General features: G+C 38.1%; 1 long non-coding RNA gene across 1 annotated transcript; it reads left to right on the top strand.

The window, feature by feature from the left end:
- Positions 1-1725: 1725 nt before the first annotated feature.
- LOC132044878 (uncharacterized) lies at positions 1726-10125 on the top strand. The gene is made up of 4 exons (XR_009412294.1): positions 1726-2028; positions 2105-2180; positions 9440-9574; positions 9872-10125. It is a non-coding gene; the product is annotated as an uncharacterized LOC132044878 (long non-coding RNA).
- Positions 10126-12819: the final 2694 nt, after the last annotated feature.

Below are 12819 nucleotides of genomic sequence, written 5' to 3' on the forward strand. Positions count from 1 at the left end.
AGGTGATATATTCTAAAGGATAAAGTGGTAAGGATCCCATTTGCGAAGAATAAAGGATTGATTTGTCACGACCCAACCCCGTAGGTCGTGACTAGTGCCCGAGCTGGGCACTCGTACACACACATTAATCATAATCATCACACTACTAATATAGGCGTATGCGAAGGTAAGACGTCGCCTCCATAATCGGTCCACAGCAAGCATAACAAAAGCCTATATATATACAGAAAAGTAAGACGTCGCCCCCAAAGCGGTCACACAAACATATATATACATAACGACATAAGCCGGTAGGGCTGCCATAGTATAGGGGACGCTCACACTACAACAAATTTGGCCTAAGGCCACGCTAATGCCAGACCACACTTTAAAAGTGTTGCCAAAACTAGCTACGACCACGCTTTTAAGGTATGGCCTTTAAATAAACCTTTTGGCTGCGAAATATTAGGCAACACTCCAAAAACGTGCCCTTAGATAATATAGATTACGCTTAATAAGTGTTGCCAAATCATAAAACTATGGGCAACACTTAGTTATATGTACAGCTACGCATTTAAGCCCGTTATATTTATACTAGTTATGTGAGGCCCGTGCTAAACCCGGGCCCAAACTCAAGATATAAAAGTAGATATTTTAACTAAAGAAATATAATTTGTGTTAGTACAAGTGTACAACAACAACAACAACAACCATATACCCATTGTAGTCCCACAAGTGGGTAGTTATATGAAAGCAAAATTTTCATTCCACTCCTTTAATATTTTAACTTCCATTTTGATGAAATTATTTAATTCAAATCAAATTTGGAGCCAGAATTTGACATTATAACTTATGTATCCTAATTTCTGAAGTTATTTAGTTCTAAATAAATAATCTATACATAGTTAATGAACTTTTAAGACAAATACATAATTTAACTTGTGCAAGACAGATGGAGTCGCTCCTCTCTTAATCGGGATTAGGGGTTCGAACATGGATATGGAAAAAAATCTTTTGGAGGAAGCGCTCCTCCCGAATAGGCGCGATGCAAAGGCGAATTATTCGAATTAATTGGGCTCAAATGCGGATATCGAGCACCAATCGAAAATCAAAGAACGTGAAAAATGAGGTGAGGTTCGATAGCTTTTGAAAAGTAGACTTTAAAAACAAAAAACAAAAAATTGACTTAAATAAATAAGATTAGGACCTAAAAGTAATTAATTAAAAAGTTTTTAAAAAATTTAAAAATTATTGTGAGGACTACAAAAGTCCCCAGGTTCGATAGCTTTTGAAAAGTAGACTTTAAAAACAAAAAATAAAAAAATTGACTTAAATAAATAAGATTAGGACATAAAAGTAATTAATTAAAAAGTTTTTAAAAAATTGGGAAATTATTGTGAGGACTACAAAAGTCCTCACATTTGCAATAAATAAGATTAGGACCTAAAAGTAATTAATTAAAAAGTTTTAAAAAAATTTGAAAATTATTATGAGGACTACAAAAATCCCCAGGTTCGATAGCTTTTGAAAAGTAGACTTTAAAAACAAAAAACAAAAAATTGACTTAAATAAATAAGATTAGGACATAAAAGTAATTAATTAAAAAGTTTTTAAAAAATTGGGAAATTATTGTGAGGACTACAAAAGTCCTCACATTTGCTCTTATATAATATAGTAAATTATAAAGGCAACACTTTATAAGTGTGCCATAATCTCATAAATTTTTCAGCAAAATTTAATATTCCCTCCATATTGCTTTTAGGGCAAAAAATTGACTTCCCTCCCTAAAATTTCCCCTCATCAATTCAGAAAGGCAACGCTGGAGATTTTTCTCCTCCCTAACCCCTCGACCAATTAGATTCAATTCTTTCGGTGACGGTCTCAGGTAGGGTTTTCGACATCTTCTCACCCTTCTGTGACATTGTTCGTGTGCGTGTGAAACCCTAAATATTCTAGAGCAGGATCAAAGTCATGGAAGTTCCAAGAGAACTGATTGGACCGAGTAACTCGATCCAGAAGAAAATGCAATTGAGAAGGATGAAATTTCAGGTAAGTTAAATTTTTGAGCTTGAAAACTAAGAGTTTTATGTGGATTTTTTTTTAATTATTCGATTTGGAAATGCAGGAGATGTAATGGAGCCGAAGATTGTGACGGAGTTACCCAAACCCTAAGGTCATCTCAGAGCCAGAAAAACTATACAGTTATTTCCTTTTGCAAATCCTCCAAGACTCGAACTTAGTTTATATTTTAAAAGCTCTATAAGTTTTATGATAGTCTTAGTTCTAGACTATAGAGAAATAGGAATTAGTTTTACTCACTTTTTATGATTTTGTGAAGCATTAGAAGTCTTTGAGACCCTACATCTTTGATGCAGTCATATGCACAAAACACAGGTCATCTTTGATAGGCTCTTACATGAAATGAGTGTGATCTTGTTATATGTATAAATTAATTCTTTTTCACTATGTGTATCCATAATTCGAGCCAAAAGCAATTAGAACTCGCAGAACGTGTTTTAGATCTGCCTTTTGGCACCTTATTTTAGTGCCTAACCATAAATACTAGGTGGGATGAATTGATATTTTAACAAATAGTCTCTAAGTACCTAATTAATTATGAGGAACATACTGCATAACATGGTCAGGGTATAAAGAGCTTAGAGTGCATATATGGGTGTAGAAGCACTTCATCTAGTCAGTATTTGAGAATGAAGATGAACTTGTATATCATAGTTATACAGATCTTGTTAGCTTGTAGACAAATAAATGAGTAGAGAAACTCAGATTAGGAAATGATAGTTCTCTTAGTAAGTGTTGCTGCTTTTGCTTTTTGCTTGGTTCTAAGTCACTCGCCTGTGCCATTGTCAGCTCTTATGCTCAGTATCAAATTTTGTATCTTCCTTAAAATTGTGCTCTGTTTTGTTGGAGATATGTTCCAAATATTGTTGTTGTCACTGTCAATTTGGTAATTTTGTTAGTGTATTAGGTGAGATTCTGTCACACAATGCATAATTTTTTAGTCTTGTACTCTTGTTAGCTAGATGTACTTCCATGTTTGGGTGTCAAACTAGAGAGTTTTGTGTAAGTTATAAGCTATTACGTGATTTCTACTTTTGCTAGCTATCGTCTTGCTATTATTAATCTGTATATAGTCAGTTCCTTCCAACATACGTGTAAGTCCATCAATTGACATGATTAGACTAATGGAATGCTGCTTGTTCAGTTTTTTTATTTGATTTCTTCATTAGGATTACTTTCTGTTATTGATGCGTTTGTGGGGAAACAATATTCCAGACGAGAGAATTAATAGGACAAATAATGATTAATGTTTTCTGAATTATTTTGTTAGTCAAATAAAACTTCCCTGTGTGGATTAGGATTCTTGTTATTTCAGTTTTATAGGACTTTTGCTATTCTAAGTTGGTTAGGACTTTTGCTATTCTAAGTTGGTTAGGACTCTTGCTACTGTAACCCTCTATTTAAGAGAGTTGACGTTATTAATAAAATAGATTGGATTTTATCAAGTTACAAAGAGTTGGAACTTTCTCAAACAAGTTCTTGTGTGCAATTCCACTTTCGAATGAATTGCAAAATTCGAAGCAATCATAGGCAAGTCGAGGAACAAGAACAAGGGCTTAGACCTGCGTGTTGGGCACCGACTTTCTAGTTAATCGTCCCGCGACTCGATCGAGTGGGGACCTTAACAATTTGGTATCGCAGCTCGTAACTATGGACGAAAATACGTGGAAGAAAGGTGCCGCGAAGTCTTTTACGAAGCCCAAACTCAAACCGAAGCAAAAGTGGCAGCGGGAAAGCAAGGATGGACGCCAAGTTCCAGCAACTATCGCAATGCATTGAAGCCTTAATCCGCACCACGGCGCGTGCAAAGCGGAGTCAAGCCGTTGGAGACAACGGTCGCTTTCCCCGCGAACCAATAACGTAGGCGGGCCTAGACGTAATGTAGGTGAAACAACAACAAGATGTACCGTGACTCGGAGGAAGAAACAACAACGGTAACTGGTATCGATGACAACATCGGAGGAAGAGGTATAGTTCCCAGATACACTAAATTAGACTTTCCTACTTATGATGGAACCGAAGATCCTCTTATTTGGCTTCACCGTTGTGAGAAGTTCTTCGCTAACCAACAGACAATCAACCAAGAAAAGTAGGTTTAGCCGCTTTTCACATGGTAGGGGAGGCGCAATTGTGGGTTTATCAATCGGGGAGAGGAACCCAATTTAACTCGGGGTGTCTTCAAAGAATATTGTACTCTCGTTTTGGTCCACCAATGAAAAGTAATCCACTAGGGGAATTGATCAACTTGAAACAAACTAGTTACGTTGAAAATTATCAAAGGAACTTCCAAAAAATGTTGGCTCGTGCATCATCTGTACGTATAGACCGGCAAGTGGATATGTTTACGGTGGTTTAGTTGATTTGATTCGTCTTGATGTTGAATTGCACAACCCATCTAACTTAGTACAAGCAATGAGGTCTCGCGAGAAAGATTTGAGAGGAAGATACAAATTGCTTCTAGCGCGCGAGGGGCTATGGTTCAACCTCAAACGTTAGTGTAAAAGCGGCGGCTACAACGGTGACTCCGAGTGCTACAAAGAATCGCGCGAATCCTTTGTTAAAAGGTTGACTCGCGCCGAGATGGCCGCCCCGACGTGCAAAGGGGTTGTGCTACAGCGCGTGATGATCTTTATGTTACGGTGCCATCGGTGCAAAAAGTTATTCGTCGGAACAGGGGACGGGGAATCCGAGGACGTAACAACGGATAGCGGAGAACCCGCCATCTCACTCCATGCTATCACGGGTAAACAACATGCAAATACTATGCGGTTACAAGTTTTAATTGATAAGAAGTTGTTGCTTAGCTTAGTCGATTCGGGCTAGCAAGACACACAACTTTATTAGCTCAACGGCAAAAACAGCTTTAGATTTGCCTATCAACATCGAGGAAATCTCTATGTATCGATGGCAAATGAGAAGATTTCCGGTTGGGCATTTGCACGGTGCAATTGTGTGTAACTAACCATTCCTTGATGTTGATTTATATGTGATTCCTTTGGATGCTTTTGATATTGTCCTAGGTATCAAATGGCTACAAACACTAGGCTCTATTCGTGGATTTTGCCTTATTGACCATGAGATTTCAAGTAAAGGACAAACATCATTTTACATGGACAACAATAACTATTTCAGCCACACCTACATCTTTGGATTCCAAGCAAGGTGAGCTTGAGAAGGTATTAGCCGATTTCCATGACCTTTTCCAAGACACTCCGTGCATTTCTATGCGTTCCTGCGACCATCGCATATGTTTAGTACCAGGAACTAATCTAGTGGTAGTTCGGCCTATCGTTACCCTCACTTTCGGAAAGATGAGATTGAGAAACAATGTGAGCAAATGCTTGACAAGGCATTATTCGACCAAGTCGTTCTCCATTCTCACTGTATTACTAGTCCGGAAACATGATGGAACATGGCACTTTTGCAGGATTATAGGGAGCTAAATGCTAAAATAGTAAAAGACAAATTCCATTATTCCAAGAGCGGAGGAGTTACTTGAAGAATTGCAAGGACGTACTTTTTCACCAAGCTTGATCTTCGCTCTGGTTATCATCAAGTCCGCATGGATTCTATGGATGTTGAAAGGCCTTGAGAACACATCATGGTCATTTCGAGTTCCTTGTCATGCCATTCGGATTAACGAATGCTCCTTCTACCTTTCAAGCTTTAATGAATGAGGTATTCGGAAGTACTACGTCAATTTGTGCTTGTATTTTTGATGACATACTTGTGTATAGCAAGACTTGGAAGGATCATTTGTCACACACGTACGAATCATCTTTGAGTTGCTCCAAGCTCATCGTCTTTATTTAAAAAAATCCAAATGTTCCTTTGGCGAAAAACAAGTAGCTTATCCGGGGCCACGTAGTCTCAAACATAGGTGTCGAGCCGATGCTAGCAAAATCGGGGCCGTGGTGGATTGGCCTCAACCACAATCAATAACGCGTTGCGTGGTTTCTTAGGATTGACAGATATTACCGTAAATTCATCCGAATCACGGTTTGATTGCTGCCCCATTAACAAGTATGCTTCGACGGCATTCTTTTTTTAAGTGGAACGATGATGCCCTCGCTTCTTTTGAAGCTCTTAAAAGGCATTAGTTTCGCCCTTATTTTCAGCTTGCCAAACTTTAAAGAAGAATTTGTTGTTGAGTGTGATGCTTCGGGTGTTGGAATAGGAGCAATCCTTCAACGGAAGGACATCCAATTGCTTTTTTCGACGTAAGCTAGCCGACCGAAACTTGAAACTTCCAGCTTATGAACGGAATTGATAGGCTTGACAAAAGCGGTTCAACATTGGAGGCCTTATCTACGGGGTCGAGCCTTTCTAATTCGGACGCATCACTACTGACTTAAATACTTGCTAGATCAACGTCTTACTACTTCTCCTCAACAACATTGGCTTAGCAAGTTGATGGGGTTTGATTTTCGGGTGGAATACAAGGTCAAGGCGATTGAATACCGTCGCGTATGCATTATCGCGGCGAGAAGAGGGAAAAGATATGTTATTTGCTATTTCTCAACCGGAAGTTTTGATATTTGAGGAAGTTCGGGAAGAAGTCAAGCGATCACCCATTCTTCGGGAACTTGAAGCTAAAATTGCACCTGGAGAGATGGATGCTGATTGGGTGTTTCGAGATGGGTTGTTATTCTTTAAAGACAGGTCTATCTTCTCACAAACTCACCAAAGGGTAACTTCCGTCTTGTCCGGATTCATGATAGCACACATGAAGGTGTGCAAAAGACCATGCAACGTATTCACAAGGATTTCTATTGGCAGTATGAAGACAACTATCAAGGATTACGTTCTTGCTTATTTCGGTTGCCAACGTAATAAGGTTGATAATTTGAGTCCAAGCAGATGTTACAACCTTTACAACCGCCTAATCAAATCTGGTCGATATCTCAATGGATTTTATTGATGGCTCGCCAAAATCGGGAGGTAAAACAGTGTTATTCGTGGTTCAGGCCAGTTCTCTAAATACGCACATTTTATTTCTCTTGCTCATCCATATAACGCATCTTCCATAAAGAAGGCTTTTCTTTGAAAATATTGTTCGCTTGTGGTATACCAGAATCCAATTGTCGGTGATCGAGATGCCCTCTTCACTAGTAACTTCGGAAAGAATTGTTTCGTTTAAGTGGGACTAAATTAAACTTTTCATCGCTTATCATCCACAATCGGACGGTCAACCGAGGTTGTGAATCGCACGATCGAGATGTATTTGCGATGCTTGGTGGTGATCGTCTACGAAACGGGTAGATTGATTCCCCGGGTCGAATTTTGCTACAACCTTCTTACCACTCGGCACTTCACGCATCTCCATTTCAAGTTGTTTATGGACGCGAGCACCAATTGCAATCCTATATGGCTGGTTCATCTCGAGTTGATGCGGTAGACCGAGCATTAATAGACCGAGATGTTGCCTTACAAGATATTCGAGCTAAACTCCAACAGCGCAACACAAGATGAAAAGCTGCATGAGTAAGGGACATCGTGATGTGGAATTTTCTCTAGGATCTTATGTCCGGTTATGTTCATATCCCTATCGCCAAAAAACTTTGGCTAGTCATGTCCATCACAAGCTTCGCACCAAAAATATTATGGTCCTTTTGCGGTCTTGAAGCGCATTGGATCTCGTTGCTTATCAACTTGATCTGCCCGCAAAGTTGCAAACTTCATGATGTGTTTCATGTGTCACTTCTTAAGCCATTCAAGGGTGAGGCACCCGCAACTCCACCTACTCTTCCACCAAGTTCAAGAAGGACGTGTTGTTCCCACCCCATGCTCGTGCTCCGGTCGCGTACGAATCGTGGTAATTGGGAAATTCGGTTCAAAGGGTGTGGCCTATACGTCGAGGACTCCACTTCGGGAGACATTGCATCATTTCAAATGCCTTTCAGGACTTCGAGCTTGAGGACAAGTTTTTTCTCCAGAAGGAGTAATGTTATCGATGCGTTTGTGGGGAAACAATATTCCGGACGAGAGAATTAATAGGACGGTATAATGATTAATGTTTTCAATTATTTTGTTAGTCAAATAAAACTTCCCGTGTGGATTAGGATTCTTGTTATTTCAGTTTTATAGACTTTGCTATTCTAAGTTGGTTAGGACTCTTGCTACCGTAACCCTCTATTTAAGAGAGTTGACGTTATTAATAAAATAGATTGGATTTTATCAAGTTACAACGAGTTGGAACTTTCTCAAACAAGTTCCCTGTGTCCGTAATTCCCCGAATGAAATGCAAAATTCAGCAATCATAGGCAAGTGAAGGAACAAGAACAAGGGCTTAGACCTGCGTGTTGGGCCTGACTTTCCAGTTAATCGTCCCGCGACTCGATCCAGAATTAGGGACCTTAACACTTTCATTCACTTGTCTTGTTCAGTTTTTTATTAGAAAACCCTTTTAAGAGTAAAAGGATAGGACTAGTCAAGAACCAAAAAGTACAATGTAAATAATTAATCATTCTACCTCCTATACTATCAATTGTGTTGATTTCTACTGATCTTTATAAACACAGTTGTTATTGACTCTTGAAAACTAATGTACTAACATATGTTGAGATGGGGAGGATTGAACCTTAACAAGTCCTTATGACTGAAGACTACAGATTACTAAAACTATATTCTACTGGTAAATATTCTACAACTCAAAAAATTGTAGATTTTAGCATGAAGATCACAGGAATTATCTCAAGGAAAAGAAAATCCCAAGTAACCTTGCCTCCAAACTTTTTAAAAATATTGGTGTAGTAGTTGGTGTGTGAATATGGATGGATCTAGTGTTGTAGCCGTTATTTTGCCCAAATCTTCCATATTCCACATTCCTCTGTCAACTCATGGTCCGATTCTTTAAAAGGTAAAATGTTATTGTTTCAAGTTATTTTTGGAGTAGCTAGGGAGAAAAGATGTTAAGATAGCATAGAAATATCTTAGAACTCAAACTATGGAAGAACTTAACGAACTCAAATAAACTATTAACTGATACTTTCATCTGAAATTTACATCCTTAACAAGATATATGCTGATTTTTCTTTGAGATTGGAAAGAAAGTTTACCGCTTCACTGCTATATTAGTGTCACTTTCACTTTGTTTTAGAATAAAATAATACATGTGATGTGAATGTAGAATAATTCTACTTACTTCATGCCCATTGGCACTATAATTCCAGTTACTCTTCCCTTGCATTTATTAAATCTTTGTTCACATCTCTCATGTGATTTGCATTGTGTTTCTTTATGGATTCTTTGTATGGCCAACTAATTCTTCATATACATGCATGTGCTTTGGTTCCTTTTGCCTTTTCTTTGAGTTCTGCCTTGTATTAGTCTTTTAAGCTAGTAACTTCTCCCATTGAATACAATTTAAATTTTTATGCAGGGGCAACCCCCTGATTACATACTAAAGGACGCAGAAAACACCAACAAGCTAAGTTATTCAAGTTTGCTTGGGAGCATTAATCCTATGAGCAGATCTAGAGTTTATCATGCTTTAAGCGGTAATAAGATATCAAGTGTTGTAAGTAGATGAAATTCAAAACTAATGAATTATGAAATAGGGTCACTGGAAATCATACCTTTCTTATACTTGAACATTTGGATACTTTTCTCCATGTCTAAGCTTTTAGAATAATTGTTTTTGATTGGTAGCCTTTTGGAGATCATTTTTTTATTTGTTGTCTTTTGGTAATTAAATCGTAGCCAGGATACCAAATTTCTATTGCTCCATGGAGTTGTATTATTCATGAGACTATATAAATACATACAATATATTGATTTCTTTCTAATTTTTAATTTTATTTGGAATCTGTAGGAAAATACGGGTGATCCAATTTGAAATGCTGGCCACAAGTCAATTCGATCTATTGAAGTGAACGTTAAAGACTTTTTGAACTATTGTGATGTTTGAATTTACATTTGGTTTTGTGGAATTCATTGCTAGTGTATATTTTCAAACATTATTTTATTATTATTTGCAGTACCAGACATATATTGGTTTTTCGAAGTGTACTGCAAATCTATACATTTGAATGATTGTATTTGAGTTATTTATTAGTTAATTTTGTGTTTGAGATCATCTATACATTTAAAAGTGTGGTCATAGGGATTTCAATTGTGTGGCTCATTGATAGCAAATTGTGGCATGTACATTAGCAAAGACTACACTTCACAAATGTTGCTTTAGAGTAGGTAGAAAAGGCCACACATGAAAAGTGTAGTGTTAGGTCATGAAAAACGTTGCCATATGAAGTACAACAAGTGTGGCCTTTGTACATAATAGGCCACACTTTTGAAGTGTGATTCTAAAGTAACACTTGAAAAGTGTGGCCTGAGGGCAAAGGTTACACTATTTTAGGCCACCCCGTAAAAGCATTGTCTAAAGTCGAAAAGTGTGGTCTTTGATCAAAGACCACACTTTTAGATAGTTTAGGCCACACTTTTTCGGGGTGGTTAAAGGCCTAAAATGTTGTAGTGTCATAACACAAACCATACGGACGCAACTGTACAATGCTGACCCACAACCCACACGCATATGTCTACAGACCTCTAAGAGTCATAACAGAACCATATGACGGGACAGGGCCCCGCCGTACCCCTGAACAAACATATATACAAATAACAGAAATGTCTGTACCAAAAGTGTAGGCTCCGGATCAAGGGAGCACTCCAAACAGCGGAATAGATGCCCTAGGCTGACGGATCACCAGAACGTATACCTGTACCTGCGCGGCATGAAACGCAGCCCCCGAAGAAAGGGGGTCAGTACGGAATATGTACTGAGTATGCAAAGCAAGAATACAGAAAGGAAGTGATCATAACCGAAATAAGGAGTACAAAAAGTGAACATAATAGCCAGAATGCCAAAATGCCTGCATCTGAAGTACAAATCATGCATAGGGAGTACAGAAATTAAACATAGTAATCAGAATGTCAAAACGCCCCACGTATACTGATCAGAATGCCAGAATGCTTACTCCTGAACACAAATCATGCATGTTACTATCATATATCATATGCATATATAACGTGTCCCGGCCCTCTAGTGAGGGACTCGGTAAATAAGATCATATAATTATCAAGTCATCACATCTCATATCACATATCATGAGATTATCATATCATTATATCACATACCACATATGGTCCGTAATGGGACCCGGCGGACAGAACGTGGTCGCCCCTCCTGCCTCCGGCGCCACAACTCATCATACTTGAAGGTTTCATATCTCCGTACATCTCCGTATCACATCATACTTCATAACACATCATATTTCAGAATCACATCATATTTTAGAAACTCATCATATTTCGGAAAACTCATCATACTTCGGAATAAAGCATAGTGCGCATGATGATAACCGGCCCGGGACTCGGCGGAGGAATTAACAATAGTGTGCACGAGCAGAATCGTGGGAGATTATATGCAATTTGAAACATTTATAAAGACACAACAAATTAATCAAACAAACCATCATTCATAAGCCAAGACAATAGTCCAATCTAGTTTCTTTCGATGTTACTCGGAGGCATATCAAACGTAACTTTTAAAAAAAATCATAACTACGTATCGAATCATATGCATAACAATCCTTATTTCCGACTTAGTAAATAAGTAAGTAATCATACTCGGGGGTCGAGAAGATAAGAATATTAAGTTCTTTTAAAAGGAAAAACCGTTAGAACTATACAAAGGAAAGTCTCGGGGCCCACGGACGGGTATCAACCCCATCCGAGCCCGCCTATGAAAGTTGGGGGATATTATTCATTATAGAATCTCCTACGAACGTTTTGAGGCGATCCAAGCTCGTCTATGAAAGTTACGGCATTCGTAGTTACGTAGAGAACTCTTTAAAAGCAAAACTTTTTTACCTTTGCAACATTTGAGAACCAATCATCCAAAGACATAAGGATCAAAATTCTACTATATTAGGAATGTCAACGTTAAGAGGTGAATAAGAATCATGGACATGCCCGGATCATAAGAGTAGAGTTTCCTCGTGGCTCATGTCGTAGCCTATTTACAACTAAGACATGCCAAAAGAAAGAAGGGTTGAGCTTTACATACCTCGTTCGCTTCCTAAGCTAATCCAAACTCAAGTCTCGACTCTCCAAGGTCTACACAACGTCAATAGATATCGAACATTAGTTATAGGCATTTAGAAATTCAATTCCAACTAGCACTCAATTCTACAGAAATTTGCGCATCTCCCCCGTAAATACAACAACCCCGAGAATTTCACTCGGCCAAATTTCAACAACCATACCAACAACCATTCTAACAACATTAACAATCAATTCAAACATTATAATAGTCAAAAACACTTTAACAATTCACACAAATTATTTCAAACAACCCACACAATATTTCAAACAATCCAACCGCACCACCATCCTACCCGAAACCTCCTCAACTCAACGTAAACAACACTAACACATTTCTTTCTTCCGAAACTCATGAACTACACCAATAATCCACACATTAGCAACCTTATTCTTATCAATGCAAGAAACTATATTAGAATTCCATTAACTTCGACAACAAACTACAAACGAATATAACTTCAATTTGAACCATTAAACTTTCATTTTCAACATGGAATCCATAACAACAACAACTAAAATACCACATAAAATTTGTTCTTCATTGCCATACAAGGCAACCCATTTTCGGCCACAACATCAACACATATACTCCCATGATTTCTATCCATTTTCTACACACTACAATAACACCCAAACATGCTAAATACAATTAATTCA

This window comes from Lycium ferocissimum, unplaced genomic scaffold (assembly GCF_029784015.1).
Source record: "Lycium ferocissimum isolate CSIRO_LF1 unplaced genomic scaffold, AGI_CSIRO_Lferr_CH_V1 ctg5371, whole genome shotgun sequence".
NCBI classification, from domain to species: domain Eukaryota; kingdom Viridiplantae; phylum Streptophyta; class Magnoliopsida; order Solanales; family Solanaceae; genus Lycium; species Lycium ferocissimum.